The sequence below is a fragment of the Rhinichthys klamathensis genome, unplaced genomic scaffold (genome assembly GCF_029890125.1).
Source record: "Rhinichthys klamathensis goyatoka isolate OS25496 unplaced genomic scaffold, OSU_Roscu_1.1 h1tg000404l_1, whole genome shotgun sequence".
In the NCBI taxonomy this organism is placed as follows: domain Eukaryota; kingdom Metazoa; phylum Chordata; class Actinopteri; order Cypriniformes; family Leuciscidae; genus Rhinichthys; species Rhinichthys klamathensis.
Window position 1 is genome coordinate 784,434 of NW_026606905.1, and position 13,917 is coordinate 798,350.

General features: G+C 42.4%; 1 long non-coding RNA gene across 1 annotated transcript in view; it reads right to left on the reverse strand.

Moving 5' to 3' along the window:
- Window positions 1–280: 280 nt before the first annotated feature.
- LOC130070375 (uncharacterized) overlaps window positions 281–13,917 on the reverse strand; it is a 52,459-nt gene continuing 38,822 nt past the window's right edge. The window contains exons 2-3 of the long non-coding RNA XR_008803876.1: window positions 6,102–6,175; window positions 281–367 (exon numbers count right to left, since the gene is read on the reverse strand). This is a non-coding gene — a long non-coding RNA (uncharacterized LOC130070375). The remainder of the gene's footprint in view (window positions 368–6,101; window positions 6,176–13,917) is intronic.

The window sequence follows — 13,917 nt, forward strand, 5'->3', positions numbered from 1 at the left end:
TAAAATGCAGCTATCCATTGGTTTCACTGACGTGAACCCTGTATAATTTGCATACAGCTTGGGAATTGAAGAACGGCTTTATATTAATACTGCAGAGACACATTTATGTTGCCATGTGTAAATGGAACAGTTTTAACAAATCGGATAGCTATCTGATGAGCAAAAATGCATGACGTGACCACATTGTGGAAGAGAAAGTGTTTAAATATTAATATGTATATTAATAAAGTGTAAGTGTATCACATTGTGAACAAGAAGAAATGTACTCTCTTACACAAAGGGTCCCTCCAGGTTGTAGACAACTTTAATGTAAACATGGCTGACCATCCTTGGGTTTAGATTGTCCAGTTCCACACTGCCAAACATGCTGAGAAATAGACACTTAAAAATATGCTTATATGTTTATAATGCATACTCAATGTCAAACGAGAAAAAAAAAAAAAACAACATTATTTTTCCACATGCTGTTTAGGCTGAAATGCAATCAATGTTTTATCTAGTCCAAAATGGTTTTCATTAAATAAATTGCGTGATACTTATGATATATATCACAGTATTAGTTCAGTGGTTCCCAATCCAGGTCCTGGGGCCGGTTGCACCTGCTATGCAACTTAGTTACATGCTATGTTACAACTTAGCCTAGTTTTTATGTAAATGGACACTTAGTTACAACTTACACACTACTCAATATTTTTGTGTTGTACCATTAAAGCTGCTGTCCTTAGCTTTTTTGGGGTTAAAGATTATCCAAAATACATATTTGAGAAAATACATAACCAGCCAGTGTTCAAAACTATCTGCTTGCCTTAGCTCGATTCAAAGCGGTAAGCTTGTGATAATGTTTTTAATTCCAGTGGTACTGGTGGATTTCCGTGGGAGATTCCAGCATGTCTTTGCGTCATTACGTCACATCTGTACACATGAAGAAGGAGTCTCGGCTAGTGGGCTATATTGCGTGTGAGGATGTTGGAGGTGGAGATTTATAGCCTTTTCTCACAGCACTTGATATAATTAAACTAATCAATTTGATGGCGGATCCAGAAAGGTTCAAACGACAATCACCAGTGACAACAGATTCACCCATTGTAAAATGCAAAAGACTTCGTTCGGACTTCGGAGTGGCTACAGAAAAAAAAGAGACTGCAACCGGACCCATGCGAAAACAAGGATACATATCGGAAGGACATTACATGTAGTCACGCAATGCTGATGTTGTTAACATTAACAATTCGCCTTTGGCTAAGCCCCGCCCCCCTTAGTTACTGTTGCTATGTCCGACAAACAAACTTCATCTGGGCTCTGGTATCAACATGGCTGCTTAGTATGCTGTGACAGCTCTTCCTACTGAAATTTTATCAAACTTTTATAAAGCAGCAAATAAAGTGTCTGATAGAAGTAGGCAAAAGGGGCTGCAATATACGTTCGAAGGCTATATTTACGACATACAGGTGAAACGCAAGGAACAACAAGGCATCCAAATAGAGACAAAAGCATTCCGGTCACTGTGAACCACCACATAGCAAACAGACTACGCAAGTATAACGTTGTATTTATTGTCAGGATTTGACTTCGGTTTGGGAAGGGAAAAAAATGGACACCCCCCTCCAACCTCTCTGGGAAACATGTATCTGTGTTACAAATGCCCCAGGCACAACGTTTAACCATATTTTTGATAAAACTACGACGGTAATAGCCTGCCGAGACCAAAAATATGAGACGCCTGTGTTAAAGTCAATGGAGCGCTGTGAAAAAGTGTCAGACCTCTGTGGGAGCTCGTTCTTGGCTGCGCTGTGATTGGTCAATCTACATTCTATGGTGTGGCTTAGCCAAAGGCGAATTTGAGAACAAAGTATAATTTGCACAGTTTTGCATGATATGATAGGCGATTTTTAGATTTAATCAGCGCGATTTACTGCAATGTCAGAACCAGAACAAAAGTGGATGTGACTCACTTGTTCAGATGACATTTTCCGGTGAAAAATCTTATGTTGGTCATACTTCCAAAAAGTATAATCTGTGATTCTGAATGCCAGTATCCACACCGGCATGGTGACTGACAGCTGCACACTCTCCTCAAACATTGTGTTCATCCGCGCTGTGCAGTGTCGAACTACAACTCACGTAAAGTTGATAATTCTGCGAATAAGTGCAATTGCAGATTTCGAACAGAGATGGCGACAAAGAGGAAAAACTGCGGACTGCAGCTTTAAACTTAATTGAAATGTAACTCTACGTATAAACTAAATATTTGCAGAAGCCATTGATCAGGAGTAAAGGTTGGAATAAAATAACAGACTGACTGTACTGCATTAATAAATCCAACAAACTCACTCTTCCAACAAATTTCTATGAAACGTCCCCCACAAATGAAGCCTACCCACTGGCAGAACCTTGTGTCCTGTTACAGGACACATTAAGACTGATAACAAGCTTTACAACCCAACGGAATTTCCAGAGAGTTGTGACACTCTCTTAATTCTTGCTGAGAAGAAGAAATGAACCCTTTTAATCCTATATATTCTATTTAAATAACCATGTGATAAATGTATTAACATTTATATAATAAGTATCTAATTTTCCATCTCATAATTTTCCATAATTATGTGTAGCATGTTTAGTCTCTATAAACTCCAATCTTCGTCCCCCATTTGTTAATTTACATTTCATTTTGCTAACTTTATGACGCATTAGTATTATAAGAATCTTGTGGATTCTTTTCGTAAACACCCAATGAAATTAAACATTCAAATGCCCTGCTAGAAGACAATGGGTCGTAAAAATTCCCTCCAAAGGGATGGCTTTTGATTGGCTCACACACCTCCAGAGGGTGTGACATCTTCATGCTTTAAAAACTCTCTTAGCTCCTGGCTTGTCCTCTTGTCTCTTGTCCTCTTGCTCTTGCTCTGAGCCCGTTTGCGCTCTTAGCCTCTTGCTCTCTGACTCTCTTGGTCCTTCTTGAGAAGTCCTAACGTGAAGATGATGCTGAACTAAAAGTCCCTCAAGGGCTCTCAAGCTTGCGCCAGGCTACAGCCTTGTCTTTCCATTCACCAAAGATCCTCTGACTTCCACTGGTTCTCTCTCATCAAGACCACATCAGCAAAGATCAACTGGAGCCTCAACAAATTGCATCAGGACAGTTTAATTCAAATGGACGAGACATGCAAGTATCAAACTTAGTCTCATTATTTGATACATTACGTATCCTTACCCCTTTTTAAGAAGGGCGTGTTAGAACTAAACTGATGGTTTTCTCAGGCTGTTGATCTGCTGAACATTAAACAATGCTATAACTTCTTGCTTTCTTGTATTCTGCTTCAGCTCTCTTTCCCTTGGTAAACTGTATGCATGTATGTATGTGTATGTTAAAAGTAGTTTAAATGTTTAGTCTAGTTAATAAAGTCTTTTTCATATCACACGTAAAGTTGTCCGTGTCTCAAGCTCATATCTGGAGTCACTAATCATAGATCTTGACTACTTGCTCTTAGTAGTACTTAGTAAGAAAGAGATTTCCCATGCCCCGGAAATGTTCATTTCTATTAATTAATTAATAACCATTTGAGTATTCACGGGATGAACCGAGTAATTGGTTGTAATGTTAATGTAGCTACATCAAGTTAACCCGATTAACTGATCCAAATATTCATAATCAATTATAACAAGTTATGATTGATTATTAGTATTTCATAGAGCTAGTTTGCTACACAATAAATAAATGTAATTTCTTATGTTTTTTTTTGTATCAGTATTTATTTCTTGATCCTTATTCATTGCAAATACAGTTTCTGAATGTTATTTATGCTATATATAAATTCGGAGTGTCTATTTACACTAAGTGCAAATAGCCTGCCTTGTTAGCATTGGCTATTTACACTAACTCCACCCATCAATGTCCCTTTGGGCTAGAAAGGGATGAGGGAGGATGGAGGGGGGAGTGGGGAGGGGGGGGGGGGGGGGCTTTATTGTACCAATAAGGAGGCATTTATTTAATAAATACATTCATTTACACTCAATATGTTATTATTGCATACTGTTAAAATTAAAAATTTAAATTACTAAAATACTGAGGTGCAAATCATATTTAACTATTTACATTTATTCCAAAGAAAATACTGTTATTTTTACATAGCTATAGATTCTATTTACACTATTTTCACTTAGTGTAAATAGCATATCATTAAGAAAATACTTATATTTTCACTTAGTGTAAATAGAAGCTATTGCTATTTGCACTTAGTGTAAATAGAATATATCACTATTTGCACTTAGTGTAAATAGCATCTATCGCTAATAAAATGTGCTATTTTCACTTAGTGTAAATAGCTTCTGCCATATAAAATACCAATTATAATCATGTTTAAATGCTATCATATTTAATTCAACTTATTTTTACCGTTAGTTATGTAAGGCAAAAGTTAGATGGATGGATAAAATGAAAATCACAGCATTTCAACAGAACTTCTGTGCATGCATTTCAGGGCTGATACTCGCTCATATTATATTTACTAGCTACGTTCTGCCTCAAGAACATATATCACCGAATAAAGTACTGAGTTAGTAACAAACTAGCTAGTTGTTACTAAGCCTCTATTGACAGTGTTCCAATTTAAGTAAGAAATTACAAATGGGTGGTGCAACCCTACACTGGAGTGCCCCCAGCTCTGCACATTTTAGATGTCTCCCAAACACTCCTGATTCAACACATTAGCTCGTTAGTAAAGACTCCAAGACCTCAGCTGTGTTTGAAATTGCATTCCAGGATTGAATGAGAGCACTCGATAATGTCCACTATGGTTTAGGACATCACTACAAATTACTGTTTAGGGGACAATTAAGAACACAGCCCTCAAATATGTAGATAAGAGAGACATGAAAAATATGCAGTGTTGCTGGTACTACAGGACCAGGATTGGGAATTGCTAGTTCAATGGCTGAAGTGAGGCACTATTTCATATGTTCCTGATTTTAAAAGAACAATAATGAAGCTTGAGTCTCTCTCTCTCTCTCTCTCTCTGTAATATAAGATGTCTCATAATCATCATATAACAAAATTACATTACAGACCTTCATGAAACACTGGGCATATATACTTTTGAAAGTTTTTTTTTCAAAGCAAAAATCAAGGTTATGATTAGGCCTCTTGTGAAGCTTATAATTTTATAAAAGCACTTATATTAATTTATCTGTTTAAAATAAACAAATAAATTATTTAAGCTGTAAAACTGTTAAAATCATAATTTTTATAGTTTATGACTATGTTGTCAAGGCAACAAAGTTTAAATGTAATACCTTTACTTTTAAAAGGGTTAATAAATTATTTTTTCCCCACAATAAAATCACACTTACATGTATATTGTTACTAATGAGTTAACATTACTCATTAGTGTAGCATAAGTGATGACATTGAAGAGCCATTTTGAGGTTCCCACAGAACCTTTCCCTTAAATCAAAATAATCTAAAGAACCTTTTTTTACTATAAAGAACTCATTTGTGCAATGGAATGCTTCCGTGGATGTTCATGGAACCATATATGCCAATAAAGTACATTTATTTTTTAAAAGTGTTCTGAAACTTCCATTGTAAGTGCTACACTGTCACCCTGGTTTTTGTTTTTTCCAAAGAAAAGGATGAGGAAAATAGAAGTGGAAATATTTAGTTATGGTCAACATTACAAGTGCTGTCGACTTGTACTGAACCCTAAATTTTCTTTTAAGTATATAAGTTTACAAGGTAGATGGAGTAAAGGCATAGCCTGGGATCAGACAAGATGTAAATCTTATATAAAGCTTTATAAAGCTATATATCTGTGATCCTTGTCTCCAAAAGTTTGCACAAAAGCTTTGCTGTGATCTCAGAAATTATATATATTGTATAGAAACAGCCCATTAGAATTCTTATTAGGTTACTAAAACATTTTGGGTTTTTTTCAGGTTTATGTTGTTCACAACTAGCAATTCAGTTCATGACCATTATGATTATTTAAAGAAGCTCAATTTTTACTAAGAACATCTTAAACTGCAGAAATCAAATTATTTTAAAGTTTAAAGGGGCATAAGCATATTATCACATTGCACATTATAGCTAGAAAAATAAACATACACACCTTTTTTTGTTGTAAGCATGATGAATTGATCCATTTAGCAAGACTGTAATATTTCCGCATGCTGCCATTGCAAACTGTAAAGACAGATTCAAACCAATGAAATGCATTAGCACAGCTTCATTCGATTTTGATAAACTATTAGAAGGCCACTGTTTTACGTGGATATTGGATATGGGGACACAAGTGAAGTACGAAGCCTTGTTTATATAATAAATAGTTTAGCATCCAAATACATGCAACTATGGCAACATTTGGGATTTGTGAGTGTAATGGTCTCTTTTTGTTTCTGTTTTGGTTTCGTTTTCACTCATTGCCATGTTCCATTTTGCTTGAGTTGTCTGTAATTGCTAGTTTCCATGGTTATTCATTAGTTCCTCACCTGTTTGTAGTTCCTTTAATTACTCTGTCTGTGCATATAAGCTCTTAGTTTCCTTAGTTCTTTTACCAGCGTCGGCCAATAGTGAGCCTACGTGTGATGTGCAACACAGAAGCTTTGCGCAATATCACACTACGTGAACTCACTCGAGGCCCACAGGGAAGGAAATGAATAGTTGAATAAAGTCGTTATTTTTGTTTGTTTTTTTGCGCACGAAAAGTATTCTCGTCGCTTGATAAACTTAAGCTTGAGCCACTGTAGTCACTCGGACTATTTTAACGATGTCTTTCATAACTTTTGGGCCGGCCAGTTTCGATCCCTTAAGAAGGAGGAGTGATCCAGCTCTCAGATTTAATCAAAAATATCTTAATTTGTGTTCCGAAGATCAACGAAAGTCTTACGGGGTTGGAACAACATGAGGGTGAGTAATTACTGACAGAATTTTCATTTTTGGGTGAACTAACCCTTTAATTTCAAGATTGACATGAAGTTTACATTTGAAACATTACAAGGACTTTCAAGCTGTACAGCTTCTCAGAAATGAGTGCTTTAGCATAAGTTCTGCCAGGAAGACTCAATCGTTACATCACTTATTACCTTCACATCTAACCAATCATGTTCTAATACTTGCAGTATAAAAGATCGGTATTTACACATGTCTGAGTTCGCAGATGCTGACGCAAACAATTACCTCCATCCAACCCCACCTCCACCAGGATGGTCCCTTCCCCTCCATTCTCCCCACCCCCACCAGGATGGTCCCTTCCCCTCTATCCTCTCCACCACCACCAGGATGGTCCCTTCCCATACCTCCCAGGGGGTCGGCTGCGCCCCTGCCTTCGTCTTCAAGCAGGAAATGCAGATTCAGCTACCCTCGGATTGCGCGATAAGGACGGGGCCTACGCCAAAGAACTTTATAAATATTTGCTTGCTGGGCTGTTAATAAATATATGCTTTTGTTACATCATTTTATCTCTCAAGTCTTTCTGGAAGAACTATAGACATATACAAATAATAAAGTTTCTCTTTTTTTTAGATACATGAGATACTTCTTGTAACACGGTTAGTTTTTTTGGGAAGGAGGTGGGAACCGGTGAACGTTTAAACACACTTTAATAATAAAAAAATAAACCATCTACAAAACAAAAGTAAAGGCGGGAGCCCCTCACGGACAACTGTCGCCACATATAAACAAAACATAACATAAATAGTCCAGGCCTGATCATCTCTTGTCCTTCACCGCCGTCGCTCCTCCTTTTATGCTTCCGAAGCTCCTCCGTGAGAGATACGAGACCGGTGCAGCACGCAGGTGACGCTCATCATCAATCACGTCACCGGCCTCGCGCTGTTCTCTCACGGCCCTAAGCCACGTCCTGCTTGCCACATGAAGGCTATAGAAACTAGCAAACGTGTTGGGTGTCGCCCAGCCAGAAGGTCTATAAATATCTGTCAGCGAGGCGCCTTGTGCCAATGCCCAGGAAGAGGCTACACCCCTAGTAGAGTGGGCTCTTAACTCCTCCGGGGGTAGCGCTTGCAGGTTCACCACCTGGTCCTTGAAGGGAGTGGTAGGAAACTTGGGCACATGAGAGTTAGCAGGGCCAAATTCCAGGCGCGATTCGTCGACCGAAAATGCAAGCAGGTCCCCCACTCTCTTGATAGAAGCCAGCACAGTCAGGAGTACTGTCTTCATGGACAGGTTATTAAACTCAGCTGACTGCAGTGGTTCAAAAGGGGCTCTCTTATAGGGACACTTCACCCATTTGCATTAAGCTTTGTATTGTTAGAAACCCAGTCATATATTATAATGATCGTGGATTTTTCATTTATTTTTCCCTGAGATGGGAGAAATAAGGATTTAAGTGTTTTACTTCCTGCTTATTGTGACGTAAAAATCGTCATTTTGCGTCACAATAAGCAGGAAGTCACATTTCATTGAAAAGTGTAGACTACAAACACAAGCTCATCATTTATTCAGGGTGTGGGACCCACTCACGCTACAGACCTATAAACAGATCAGTGGGTGGGACTTCACTTGCAGATACAGAAAGCAATATCAGCCATCTTGTTTGGAAACTAAGCTAACAAGCGCTGTGGAGATGGGAAGCTACGACAATGACGGAAGAAACTAAACATGATATGGAAGAAGAGGATTTTGAAATTCTGCTGCTCGAATCCGCTGTTCGTGGCTATCTTTACGAGCCGCAATATAGTGAAGAGCAGCTGAGGCTGATGGAGGAACAGGAGGCGGCTGCCTGTCGCGGACGAGGAGCCCGGACTGGCTCGAGCTGGGCGGACTGCTGGTGCCTGTGCTCTCGTGTGCGCAACGGACACAGATAGAGTCCGTTTGCTGCAGAGAATTTCAACGATGGCAATTTCTCCTGGACGAAATCTCTGAATCAGACGAGCACACGGACGTTTGTGTTGTGACATGAACCATCCTAATTTCGCACCGCATGTTCTGACTGAACATTCAGGTATCATGCAATAATTCACCATATAGAAAGAAATACAAACGAGGAGTAATTCGCTAATGAGTTTGCCAATGTAACGGGGTTCGTTGTTGTGGGAAGGAGGCGGGAACCGGCAAACATTTAAACATTTTAATAGTAAAATAAACAAATACAAAACAAAAGTATAAGCCAGCAGTCCCTCACTGTTGGCCACACACAACAGAAACAAAACACAACATAAAATCAGGACTGTTCCTCAATCGATCTGGACTGTCGTCGCTCCTCGTTTTATGCGTCCGCTCCTCGGTGAGAGACACGAGAGAGACCGGTGCGTCTCACAGGTGTCGTTCATTATCACTCGCGTCACCGGCCTAGCGCAGTCCTCTCACGTCCCTCGCCCTCGTCCTGCTCGCCACAGCCAACTAACTATACATTTTGTGTGAAATGAATTTCTAACTCTGGTGGCAGCTAACGTTAGCCTTGTAGACGGAAGAGTGATTTGTGATATTTGCGCTGCTGTTCTGGATTAGTGGGAGTGGCTTGCGGAGCTGTGCAATGTGGTGCATTGTGGGAGTTGTTGTCTTACATACAAATGCGCCCAAAAGTTATTTTCTGTCTTTTCTCGGTCAAGAGGGCACCGAATTCAAAATTTCTTTTACATTTCGACTACATATATGACCCACTTTCAATAAAGATTAATGTTGAAATGGGTGAAGTGCTCCTTTAAGTGCTGTTAGCACAAGTGAGAGATCCCAAGAGGGTACGGGGTGAGAGCGAGGAGGATTAAACCTTCTTGCACCCTTTTGTGATGTGCGGGTAGACAGCCTTCACTCCAACCCATCTTGCAGGAAGGAAAGCACAACTTTGATCGGGCATCTCCGGGGGTCTTCCTGGTGAGAAGAACACAATTCGACAAACAGGTTCCATTTCAACGCATATAGGCGCCTTGTAGAGGGGGCTCTTGCGGAAGTGATGGTGTCTACCACCGCTTGGGGTACATCACCTAAGTCCTCCGCGTCCTGTCTAGAGGCCAGAAATTGAGATTCCAGAGGTCTGGACGCTGGTGCCATAGGGTGTCCCGTCTCTAAGAGAAAAAAAAGTCCTTCCTCAGAAGAATGCGCTAGGGAGGGCTTATCGTGAGGAGCATGAGTTCTGGGAACCTAGAATATGGAGCAACTAGCAAGACCTGCTCCTCAACAACAGCATGCCTGGACACTTGTTCTAGGGCAACTGCTGCCCGTAGAAACGAAGGGGCCCGACCACAAGCTGAAGGTTTGGCGGAAGGCCTGGGTGATTTTCACACGGAGCATGCCACCTTGCCACGCCCATTTCGAGACCCGGCCGTGATGCCAGTGCTGAAGCGGCCTCATATGAAGCAATCCGAGTGGCGTTATTGTGGCTGCAGATGCCAAATGCCCCAGGAGCCTCTGAAAGAGTTTCAGCAGATCTGCTGTCCTGCCTTTGAACAAATTCAAGCAGTTTAACACTGACCAAGCACGTTCCTCTGTGAGGCGTGCTGTCTGGCTGACCGAGTCCAGCTCCATGCCGAAAAAAGAGATCCTCTCCACGGGGACGAGTTTGCTCTTTTCCCAGTTGACCAGAAGGCCCAACTGGCTGAGGTGACTGAGCACCATGTCCCTGTGCTCGCACAACTGATCTCGCGACTGAGTCAGACTGAGCCAGTCATCGAGATAGTTGAGGATGCGAATGCCACGTTCTCTCAGGGGAACAAGGGCCACCTCCGCTACCTTCCTGAAGATGCGGGATGACAGGGCCAGCCTGAAGGGGAGGACTTTGTACTGATATGCCCGTCCCTCGAATGCAAAGCGTAGGAATGGTCTGTGTCAAGGGAGAATCGAGACATGAAAGTACACATCCTTCAGGTCGATCGCTGCAAACCAATTTTCGGGACGGATGCACCTGAAGATGCGGTTCTGTGTTAGCATTTTGAACGGGAGCTTGTGAAGGGCCCGATTCAAAACTCGCAGGTCCAAGATTGGCTGTAACCCACCACCTTTCTTGGATAGGGTTGGTTAAGCAAAACTAATGTGTTTATGTCTGAGAACCATACACATACTTAACTGCAGATACTGAAATGACATACACTGTGTGGTACAGTACAATATTTTGAGTGTCCCTTATTTTCCATATAAAGAAGTCTCGGTTACAGATGTAACCCTCGTTCCCTGAGTAGGGAACGGAGACGTTACGTCGAATGACGAAATGGGATTCGCTTCTCATCTTCAAAAGAAATAAAACGAGCCAATGACAAGGAAATGCCATGGGTCTGCGGAATTTGCATGGCGTAACTCCGCCCCACCGCGTGGGTATAAAAGGAAGGACGCCGCAACATGCAGATATGTTTCTTCGCTTCGGAGCCAAGACTGAACTTGGCTGTTCCAGCGGTACAGCGGAAGTGGCAGGGAGACGTAACGTCTCCGTTCCCTACTCAGGGAACGAGGGTTAAATCCGTAACCGAGACGTTCCCTTTCGTTGTCACTTTGAGTTACGTCGAATGACGACGAAATGGGGTTCCCAGTCCAATCACGCCACCTCGGCTGTCTTCCAGTGCCCTGTGTAAGTCTGAGCTCCCTGTCGTGAGACTAGCATGGACGAAGGACTCCTACTTAACACAGGAATACCAAGGTACACTGGGAATCATATCTCAGAGGAAATATGCAATCAGTGCCTGCCCGAAGGTGGGGGACGCGTACTGGACAGAGCAGTGCCAAGGCCGGGTCTGCCTCCTCCAGGGGCAGCGCTTGCAGGTTCACCACCTGATCTCGAAAGGGAGTGGTGGGAACATTGGGCACATATACAGGCCGGGATATCAGGATCACGTGAGAATAGGCCGGCCCGAATTCCAGGCACGCTTCGTCAACGGAAAATGCGTGCAGCTCCCCTACCCTCCTAATGGAGGCCATGCAACCAGGAGCGCTGTCTTAACTGACAGGAACTTAAGCTCCACTGATTGCAGAGGCTCAAGGGAGCACTCTGCAGGGCAGTTAGAACCACTGAGAGGTCCCAAGAGGGAACGAGAGGAGGGCGAGGACGATTCAGTCTCCTCGCTCCTCTCAGGAACCTGATGATCAGGTCGCGCTTTCCCACGGACTTACCCTCAACTGCGTCGTGATGTGCGGGGATAGCGGCAACATAGACTTTCAGGGTGGAGGGAGACAGCCTTCGCTCCAACCCATCTTGCAGGAAGGAAAGCACGACACTGATCGGGCATTTTCAGGGGTCTTCTCGGTGAGAAGACCACCAGTTGACGAAGAGGTTCCACTCCAACGCGTAGGCATGTCTCGTGAACAATGCTCTAGCGGAAGTGATGGTAGCCACCACCACTGGTGGTAGGGTACTCATACCTGCCTTGTCCTGTCCAGGACCCACACGTGGAGGTTCCAAAGATCGGGACGAGGGTCCCATAGGGTGCCCCGTCTCTGAGAAAGGGTCCTTCCTCCCCCATATCCCAGGCTGGCCTCTTCGGCGGTGCGGTCGAGGCCTCTGCGCAACAGTTCTCAGCCTCGCGCATATCAACCAGATTAAGCCAGAGATGTCTGCCCACGCATGTGGACATCACCTGACCCAGGGAGCGTGCGGTCACCTTCGTCGCTCGTAGAGCGAGGTCGGTGACGGCAGGTAGCTCTTGGATGAGCCCTGAATCAGCCCTACTGCATGTCATTGAGCACCTTGAAGGATGGCAATAACATGCAGTGAGGTGGCAGCCTGCCCCGCAGCTCTATAGGTCTTTGCCACCGGAGTAGACAAAAAACCTACAGGCATTGGAGGGGTGCTTAGGGTCACTGTGGACAGGAAGGCGCCCCTTGCGCCCCTTGCTAACGAAAAACAAAACAAAATTGAGTTTCTTTTTCAATCATGTGTAACTGCAAAATAAGCAGGATAGTGCTATCTGTGGACAGGAAGGCGCCCCTTGCGCCCCTTGCTAACGAAAAACAAAACAAAATTGAGTTTCTTTTTCAATCATGTGTAACTGCAAAATAAGCAGGATAGTGCTATCTTTGTGAGGACAAGAAATTAAAACTAATATAGTATAACCACAAGATTATCCTGCCATCTTGTGGTTATACTATATTAGTTTTAATATATTAGGCTTATTTTTAAACGGGGTTGGATAAATCCGTTCATGTGAACAGTGTTTTAAAGTACAATCTAAGTGTAAATTTGTTTTTATTCCACACTACATTGCATGTATATTTAGACATTATCAAAGACTACTATCTGTCACAGTTTAGATTTTGTTTTTGTTTAAAATGTTGTTAAATTATCAAAATATCACTCTTTCTCTCTCTGTCTGTCCTTCCCCTCCCCATCATTACCTCAGTCTCTCTCTCTCTCTCTCTCTCTCTCTCTCTCTCTCTCTCTCTCTCTCTCTCTCTCTCTCTCTCTCTCTCTCTCTCTCTCTCTCTCTCTCTCTCTCTCTCTCTCTCTCTCTCTCTCTCTCTCTCTCTCTCTCGTGTGTTTTGAGGGTGTGGCGTGGGGTGTGAGAGCGGAACGCTTGAATTAGTTAAAGTAAAAATTTTCTATTATTTTTCTTCATCTTCAGGGACTGTTTTGTCTGATTTGCAATCACCTGAGAAAGGTAAGAACAATTATGGCAAGTGATAAGCGTTTCAAGAAGTGTGTGGATCCGTGTCTGAGGTTTCTGACACTAGATGACACACACAACTTGTGCTTTTACTGTTTGGGCGAAAAGCACGCATGATCAGCTCTTGAGAGATCTGATTGTGCAGAATGTAAGAGTTTTCCTCTTTTTTTCCTCTACTCTGCTCTCGTCTGGCTCTCTTCTCGAGGTAAGGGGGACAGGCATCTGGGCCCAGTGGTTCGGGTCCCGCTCGTGCTGAGGCACTGCGGAGACTGGGATCATGGGGTTCCCAGATAGAGCTCGCTGATGAGTTTTAGAGAGGTGTTTTTCTCTCACGCCCGTCAGAATCTCGCGAGGGTGAGCTGCTGGACGAGTATGTGTTATCTC